Source organism: Carassius auratus, unplaced genomic scaffold (genome assembly GCF_003368295.1).
Source record: "Carassius auratus strain Wakin unplaced genomic scaffold, ASM336829v1 scaf_tig00215941, whole genome shotgun sequence".
Lineage (NCBI taxonomy): Eukaryota > Metazoa > Chordata > Actinopteri > Cypriniformes > Cyprinidae > Carassius > Carassius auratus.
In genome coordinates this window covers 247,803-257,001 of record NW_020528321.1, presented here as the reverse complement: position 1 = coordinate 257,001, position 9,199 = coordinate 247,803, and the positions used below count along the sequence as shown (strand labels likewise).

Sequence of the window (9,199 nt, the reverse complement as noted above, 5' to 3'; positions counted from 1 at the left end):
TTATACCATAGCAAAAAATGAAAATAATTCTTTACATGTATGTATTTTAAACATGCATTCGCGCTTAAGCTGACATAGACGTGCAATAGGCTATATTTTTAAGCGTAGATGGTGCGACCATGGGCGCGACCGCACTTCTCCGAAGCACAGATTGCGCATAGAGATTGCGTGACAGCGGTAGGCTATTATACTGAGGCAGCTTTGAAAAGCTGTCTATGGAAAAGCTACAGAAAATTTGGGCCCATGGTGGGTCTATCATTGGATACCGCCTGATGAATTTTGTTTTTCTAGTACCTCATATTCATTCACGTATAATAGTCTTCTTTGAAATGTGTACCTTGAAATGTTTTGTTTCCATTCCAAATTGATTTTAAAGGCTAGTTGTTACTAGGCATAAAATTGGCAATGATAAGCAGAATAGCCTATACTTAACAACCGCCATCTTTATTTGATACAAGACCACACTATGAGAACACCTACAGTTTTGATTATATTTATGGAATATAATTTATGGAATTCTACTTTTACAAACATTTTTCAGATAAAGTTCATGTAAGCATAGTGATGCACAGTTCACTTCATCATCTATTGTGATATATGTCATTGCACAGTCCAAATGATATATTGAGCTGCAGTCAGAGGGACTGAAAGCAAACAGAAGTTGAATGCTTATGCTGATTAAGACACACAGGCTAGGTGTACAGACACATTCTAATTTCTTAATTGTATGCCATTCTAAAACATTTTTATGTTAACATTTAAATATAAAGACAGTGCTGCAAGTCTGATCATAAGTAAGGACATTCAAAGTATGGACAGATGAGGTCACCACCAAGGAGAGCCTTGAGGATTATACATCATCAGTGTGACACGTTACATCAGCAAATGGTGGTGATCACCTGACTGGAAACATCACAAATTGCCATGGGATATGCACGGCCCAGGACCGGAGGGCTCTGCAGCGGGAGATTAAAACTGCTCAGAAGATCACTGGTACCCAGAGCCAAAAGGATACAAAAGGACAGTACCCACCCAGCCACAGCCTGTTCATCCTGCTGCCTTCTGGGAAGAGATATAGAAGTTTCTGCTGCCGCACCAACAGACTGCAGAGCAACTTTTCCCCCCAAGCTATCAGACTCTTAAACTATAGTTCATCCTCAGCACTGCTCCACTGATCATAGTTTATTTCTGTTTACCATTTTTATAATTGCTTCTATATTAGCCTGATAATGTCTGCTATGTACCAGAAGGGAGTTACAAACTCAATTTATACTTTATACTATTATATATATTTTATTGTGACAAAATATACCCACCTACACTGTAAAAACTAAAGGTGCCTCAGGTATCCTTTTGAGTACTCCAGGAACCTTAAAATGTATTCTCATAATAGGGTTCCTGGAAGAACCATTATAGTCTTTGCAGTTCGTGCAGGAACTCATGGGATCCTTGAAGCTCTTTGTTCCCAGTTCTGAGGTTCTGGAGTCACCCTTTCATTACACGGAGACCTCAAAGTGCTCTGGAGGTTCCTGGAGGAACTCACATTTTAAAAAAGGGTTACTGTAAGCTCTGTTAACATTAAAGTGGTTCCTGGAAGATCTCACTTGTAAAAGCCAGCATGTGGAAGAACCCAGAGAAGTGACAAAAATAAAATTTGACTTATTATTTTTTATTATTATTAATATTTACTTTTTATGAATGTGATGTAACAATGAGTTTTGTGGCACTTTCCATGTGAAAAAAGAAAAAACCTAAATGGTTGTACAAATCTTCACACTTGTTCTGTCAAAACATAAATAAATAAATAAATAAAATAACAAAAGGACATACAAAATCTTTTAAACAGCCATAATATCCAACTAAAATGTTACAATTATTTCTGAAAACACTGTTGTCAGCAATAGGGAATATATACAAGCAAACAGGCATCCAGTGGCTACACCGTGTTTGTTATTATTATTTATTAATTTCCTCCAGACTTAAACTTAAATACTGCAATAACTAAAAATAGTTTTATTGAAATAGGATAAATGTTAAATCATTTGAAGGTGGATAGTTTACCTTGAAACTTTAAAGCAAACATTAAAAATATTATTTAACTAAATATGACTCAAGGCATTAATTAAATAATAAAAAAAATTCTAATTATAAGAATCGATACAATAGTAATATTTAGATTTTTTTAAATTTCCCTAATGAAATAAGTTTAAATTATTCAGAAAAAAATTGTTAAGCTGTTTTTAAGAAGAAGAAAATGCATGAGGCTTGGCGCAGAGCTGGCTTGGCGTCCTCGCGCTCCTGCTGTTTGCGCGCGGGTGCGTGCAAGAGCGATTTCAAAAACAAAGAACTAGAAGTAACGGCTCCTTTCCTCAAAGAAACGAACCGCTGCTCAAGGTGAGTAAAGGCTTAACCATTAATTTAATAGCTGCGATGCTTACGAGTCTAATGTACTTTGTGAGACGAAATGGAGACTATTTGTAACAAGGTCACAAAAATTATTAGTTAGGTTTACACATGATGTTTACGTTTATTCATTGTAACTCTTTTCTTTAACTTTTCTAAATTATTGTTGTCGTTTACGTTTGTTAAAATAGTTTCACATCCATGTTAACGTAACGTTACATGTAACATTAGGCTATTATCCTATTTTTTCGAGTCATTTGCACATAACCTAACGTTACATAAAACTGGTTTTGATCATTTTCTCTCCTCCAGAAAAATCCAGTATGACTTCTCTAAAAATCTCAAAGGATTCACAGAGCAACATTATGTAAGTATTTAATTATTTATTTGACATTGAAATAACTGAAATGGTGTTTCAGCTTGGCCTTATCCAAAATTATATATGACTGTATACACTGTTACACTTAACTGAATTAAACAATTAAAAAAACTACCCATATGTTCTTTTTTATTCAGCTGTTAATAAAGAAATGTGGCTCTGTAGTGGAAACCTGTGAGGCAGTGGACAGCTGCTGATGTCTGATGCTGGCTGACAATAAACAGACCTCTCTGGACGTACCCCATATTTTGCAGGTGTATAAATAAGTGAAGAATTGAGACACACCAGAAACCCTTCTAAAACATTAAACTATTTATAGTTTATTAACAGTTCTTTTTTATTATTGTTTTCAGAGTAATTCTAACATTGCCCTTCCTGTAACATGATGATCCTGCTGTCCTGGACTGTATATGATGAGGTAAGTATGAGTTTGTCTATGTGTGTATACATATGTAGTGCACACACACACATTATACACACATTATGCACTTAATAAGCCCACAACCATTAATCAATGCACTAATATGACAAAAATAATTCCTGTGGTGTTCCTCATTTTTAAGATAATTTAAAAAATACCTGTGCTAAATGAATAAATGTAAATATTTTATTATTTAATTTTATGTGCATCACTCTTTTTTTAATGAACAGCCTACACAGAATCTCAGAACAGCAGTGGTAATAACAGAGGACCCATTAGATGAGAGCGGCACTGCAGACTTTCCTGATGGTGAGGAGCTTCTTGCTGATGAACCTGCCGACATGAGTTCACCTTACTATGAGTAACTATGTTCTGTTCAACATTATAGAGAAAAGCAATTAAAAGTACACTAAAGCGCATTATTTTTCTGCTGTATCTGTTGGCCATGCAGGAGGAGATCATGGACAATTTTCACAAGACTGATGATGTGTTTCAGCGGCCATCAGCACATAAATTCCTCACAATTTTTCTATATTTTGATATTAAAAAAATTATGTGCAATAATAACACTATACTTTGTATTATATCACTTTTGTATCAAATTACAAAATAAATAGCTAATGCAAGGGTGTTTCTAATCCAGAGTCTTTTGGGAGGGATGCTAAATTTGACATTGTTCTCTCTTCTGCTGTTATCAGTCTCTGTCAGTTCTTTTTCCTTTGATTGAAAGTTGTGAAAATGCTATCTTTAGAGTTTTTATTTTGCTATTTGAGTAAATAAGAATGCAAAAATATATTTGTGATACTCTCCCATTCACTGCTCTTGAAGTTTACCCAACTATAACTATTTCCTGTGTGAATTCTCCCAATCAGTTACCACAATTTAGAACAGTAAAGAAAATGTTACTATTAATTGCATTGTGTATAAAATTGAATTGAATTTATTAATTTAAATTGTATCATTGTTTTAGGTACATGAAATGTTCTAAGATAATTGAGTCACATTTATTTGTTTATAATTTTACCAAGGTGTAAATGTTTTTTTGTTGTTGTTGTTTATAGCAATATTAACACTGATGTGTCCATGAATGGGATTGTGATGTGCAGTATTGACTATTTAAGGTGATTATGGATATTGTTGCTTATCAATAAACTATGTTTTATACGCATTTGTTTTATGTTTTCAGTTTGTTTTTTAAAATCATTAAAAATGTCAATAGCAATAGCAAAATAAAAAATAAACCATTGGGGGATGGGTGGGGGGGTGAAAGAACTGAAATTAGGGAAATGGTGCTTGAAGCACCCTAGGTGGTTCCTGGCCATCCTAATAAAGGGTACCTCCAGGAACCATTGAAAGTTCCTCAGAGATCCACCCCCATTTAGAGCGGTGCCTAGAGGCTCTTCGGAGGGTTCCGCCGGCGTGGCGAAGTGAAGAACCCCAAAAGGTGCCTCAAGGAACCTTTAGTTTTTACAGTATACCTTAAAGAAGAATAAAGTGAATGTTTTGGAAAGGCAGAGTCAAAAGTTATGACCTTAAAATGATTGAAATGTTGTGGAAGGATGAGGAAGCAAGCAGCTCATGTGAGGAAACCCACCAACATCCAAGAGTTGAAGCTGTTCTGTACAGAGGAACTAATTGCTTATTACTTATTCGTCCAAGTCAATAAGCAGGACGTATCAAAAGTTACTGGAAACGTTTTGTTGCAGTTATTGCTGATGTAATCAGCGTTGACAGCCTGTTTTTAGTAATGTAATTATGTTTTGGGGTTTTCTTTTGAGGACCTTGTAAAATGTTCTTTCCTTAGGGCTTAACAAATGTTCTGCAGCCATTGATTGTACATACAATGCCCTTGAAAGCATGTATGTGCTATAGAAAATTTTAAGACTTTTATGGATTCTCTTCACTGGCATGACACAATCAGAGTTTTGTATGTTATACAAACTGGAATGTGTATAGAGAAGAAATATTCACACAGTATATAGCACACTGGTAAATCATTATTTTGGCTAGATGGCCTACATTAGGATTAGGACATGTCTGATGTGAGTTTGTTGTCTGAGCTGCTATAAGAAGCTGATAGCAGTGCAGTGTTATAATCAGGTTAAAACAGAAGCAGGTTTAACTCTGGGCTGGGTGAATGATGATGATGATGATGATAACTAGGCAAATAAAAACAAAATACAATGAACAACAATAAATACATCTGTATCAGTAATCTTGATTTAAAACAGTTACCAAAGACACCATACAGTCAGTCATTTAAATACTGCCACCTGCTGGTAGAAAGGGGGAACAGTTATCCATTACGGTGGAAACCACATTAAATATAAATTTAATTATATAATATAGCGCTAACAGTAACAACTCTGCACACACAATAAGTTCTTAGGTTAACCTATATTACCAACTGTATTGAGCCAAACAATGCGCTCATTAAACGTGACTGGTGATGTTTGGATAGGCACGATATTAAATAGCTGTAATAAACTACTGTTGCTAACATATTTATTCCGGTCCAGGTTTATATAAGGCTATTTATTAAATGATTTTTCTTCTTCTAACGTTACTCTGGTATAACGTTAGTGCTGCATATTATGACCGTTCTAAAAGCTTGGCTTTTATTTTGATAGGCCATATTTACTATTACGTCCGGGTCACGTGACCAACCTGTCTGTATTTCAATGTAGATCTTCAAACGAAAAAATGGAAAAAGGAATTTCAAAAAACCAAAATCGTACCGTTATTTGATTTTGGTTTTGTCATTTTTCGTTTTTGGATTCAGAATCAAAAACGGGAGAACGGCTCTTTTTTTACCGTTTTTTTGTTTTTGGTTTGAAACGAAAAACGAAAAACAGGTGGTTTCTCGTTATTTTGTTTTGTGTTTCAAACGAAAAAATAAACTATCAAAACGTACACGGACCAAGCATGCGTGCTTCACTGATTTTAAAGCTCTTCTGAGCCTTAACGCACTCTTTTGAGGCTGACCTATAATCAAATGCCTCCCAGTCTGTGCCATAAACGTGAACATGGCCGAATTGCTGCAGGATGGCATGGTATTCCTGTGGTAGCAGAATTGTGTCGATTTTCCTGATCTTCTGCTCAATTCTGCCAAAGACTCGGTCTGCTGGGAGAAAACTGTGGCCCCTTACTGGAAAGGTATGCTCTATGCTAAGGTTGGGAAAAAGCTGACGAAATTCCATGAGCATGGACACCATGTTCATGTTTTTGTTTTGCCTAAAAAAAGAGTCACTGAACAGACGAAGTCCCCTGGATCTGCTGACTTTGTCCTGAAGTCGACCCTTGAGGCAGTCACTCAGTGCAGAAGCAATCATATTGCTGTCTTTGCTATTCTCATTTTCCTGCCACACATAGAGATGGACATCATCTTTTTCCTGTTGGCTGTTCTCACCATGATGTATAACAACACCAAACAGGTACAGATACATCTGCCGTGAGTAATAGGCCTGTCCTATTGGGGTTTTTGGAAGGACCATGTTTTGCATCATATCAAAACTGAGGGTCACATGACCTTCAGCAACCCTGCCTAACAGGTCATAAAACATGCAAGCTCTGCGACGATGCAAGATGAATGATGCAGATTCCATCTTCTTCTCTGTCTCAGTTAGGTTTGGATCTGTAATCCTGATCTTGTACATGACACAATCAGAGCATGCATCTGTAGCTGGGTGACCGAAGCCAAGATTGAAATCCTTGGAGAACACAGAGTAATAGAGGGAGTAGCTGGTCTGAGCATGGTTCTGAGCCTCAAAGAGCTCATGAATCTTGTGCACATTCAAGTCACTGGGGACATACTTGCGGCCTGGTGCTCCTCTCCGACCATAATGGCTGGCCCTGCAGGTAAAAGACTGGATGTGCTCAACAAGGAGTTGCCTTCTCCTGTTGTGCTCCTCACTGTGCCGTGCACCACCTCTTCTCTCTGGGCGAGCCTCAGCAGTCTCAGCATAATATTCTGTAAATTAAATCCTGTATGGATTAACCATCTGTTATGCTACAAAAATCACACATCGAAGGATGTATGAACATGATGTGTCATTCTCACACAAAAAATAATCGTTATTGTGACAAAATCATAGGACATCATTATTGTAAGGACATTAATACAAACCGCTGTACCGCTCCAAATTCGCCGCCTTTTGGCAATTTGATGATTTGTCTAGAACTATGAAATTGCTAATGCGCCTTGAAATCGAAACGTTTTACAAGTAAGGGTGTCCGTGGGGTATCTGTGCATGTGCTTAACTAAGGTAAGAGGATTCATGCAAAAGAAAGGGGATAATTTACCCAGTCTAAAGTGCTGGAAAATTAAATGTCTTTGGACGTGCTTGGATTTACTCGAGGGCGTAAGAACCCTGGTGTACCTTTCTCTGAACAACAGAGGGCGACAAAGACTAAACATCATCTGAAACCATCGGGAATCACTAGTGAGAAGTACTGGCTGCATCCGATCTTAGGCAGCTGACTGAAAAATCTCTGTAAACACATAAGTGTCCCATAAGGCAGTGGATCCCAATCCTGGTCCTGGAGAACCCCAACACTGCACATTTGAGATGTCTCCCTGATCAAACACACCTGATTCAACTCATCAGCTCATCAGTGAAGACTCCAAGACCTCAAAAGTGTGTTTGTCAGATAAGAGAGACACCAAAACCATGCAGTGTTGGGGTTCTCCAGCAGTGCCGCTGCTAGCCATTTTGGTGCCCTAAGCATAATTCCTTTATGATGCCCCCCACCCCGACCCCGAAAAAAAAAAAAAAAAAAAAACCTTTTGTTTTTGCCAGTTTAACTTTTTATTACCAAACATAACTCAATACCAATAACACAAAACAGCAGCATCACAGTATAAAACTTAAGAACACTAAAAAGAGAAAGTAAAATCTTCACAGCTTTGCTGACTTTGTAAACAGTCAACAGAATAGCAAAATAAAAAATTATCAAAATAATCCAGACTTTTTTGTTTTTGCAAATTCAATGTCACTTTGAATAAATTAAATTAAATAATCATCAATAAGTACAAACAAGAATAGTCAGTCTTCTTAAATAAAACAAAGATTTAGAGGACTAAAAGTCACAACTTTACTTACTTTGTAAACACAGTAGGCTATGTAGAACAGCTAAAAACACACATTCAAGTAAAGTGCAAAATAAACCAAAGACATACATTTTGAGGCAGGACTTGTGCTTTCAGGGGTGGTGGTTATTTGTTGTGTATCTGTCCCTAAACTGCTGGATGAGGGTGGTTGATCAGGGCTTGGTCCTATTGTGGAGTCTACAGACCTGCTGTCCGGTTGGGGTTGATGTGTGCCTGAACTGCTTGTACATGGCTGCTCCTCCTGCTCATCATCTGTATCTTCCTCTTGGCCTTGTGCTCCTCCTCGTACGTATCTCAGCATTGCCCCTGCAATAATTTAGAAATACGAAGAAAAAGGATCAGTATAGAAAGAGACAAAATATTCAAACAAAGAATCTTATACCAGAAAAATATTATAAACATTTATAACTGAAAGCATGGCAGCCAAGGAGTTCTCCCCCTTTATTCCTTATTTATCTATTATTAAAAATAAAAAATATTCTGCGTTAGATTAAACTGAGAAGGGTCATAAGCATAGCACTTGCATATTGTTGTCCTACTGTTAGTTTAACTGCTTCTATTGTTATCATTTGTAAGTCACTTTAGATAAAAGCATCTGCTAAATGAATAAATTAAAAAATGTAAATCAAAATCTAATCTAATATAAAGCATAATAAAATGAGGTGCAATAATGAACACAAATCAACAGTATTGTTTGCTTTATATCATTAATAATGACATTTAATATTTTATATATATATATATATATATATATATTTTTTTTTTTTAACAGGAATTGTTAGCCTACCATGTGCACTGCACTGACTGCTGAATGTTAACGTTACTGAGAAAGTATTAACCACCGTCACGTCAAAATAAACCATAAACTACTGCTCAATATCTAAAG

At 36.4% G+C, this 9,199-nt stretch overlaps 1 long non-coding RNA gene across 1 annotated transcript; it reads left to right on the top strand.

The window, feature by feature from the left end:
- Window positions 1-2,925: 2,925 nt before the first annotated feature.
- LOC113096467 (uncharacterized) lies at window positions 2,926-3,763 on the top strand. The gene is made up of 4 exons (XR_003288513.1): window positions 2,926-3,036; window positions 3,136-3,200; window positions 3,434-3,512; window positions 3,655-3,763. It is a non-coding gene; the product is annotated as an uncharacterized LOC113096467 (long non-coding RNA).
- The last annotated feature ends 5,436 nt before the right edge of the window (window positions 3,764-9,199 follow it).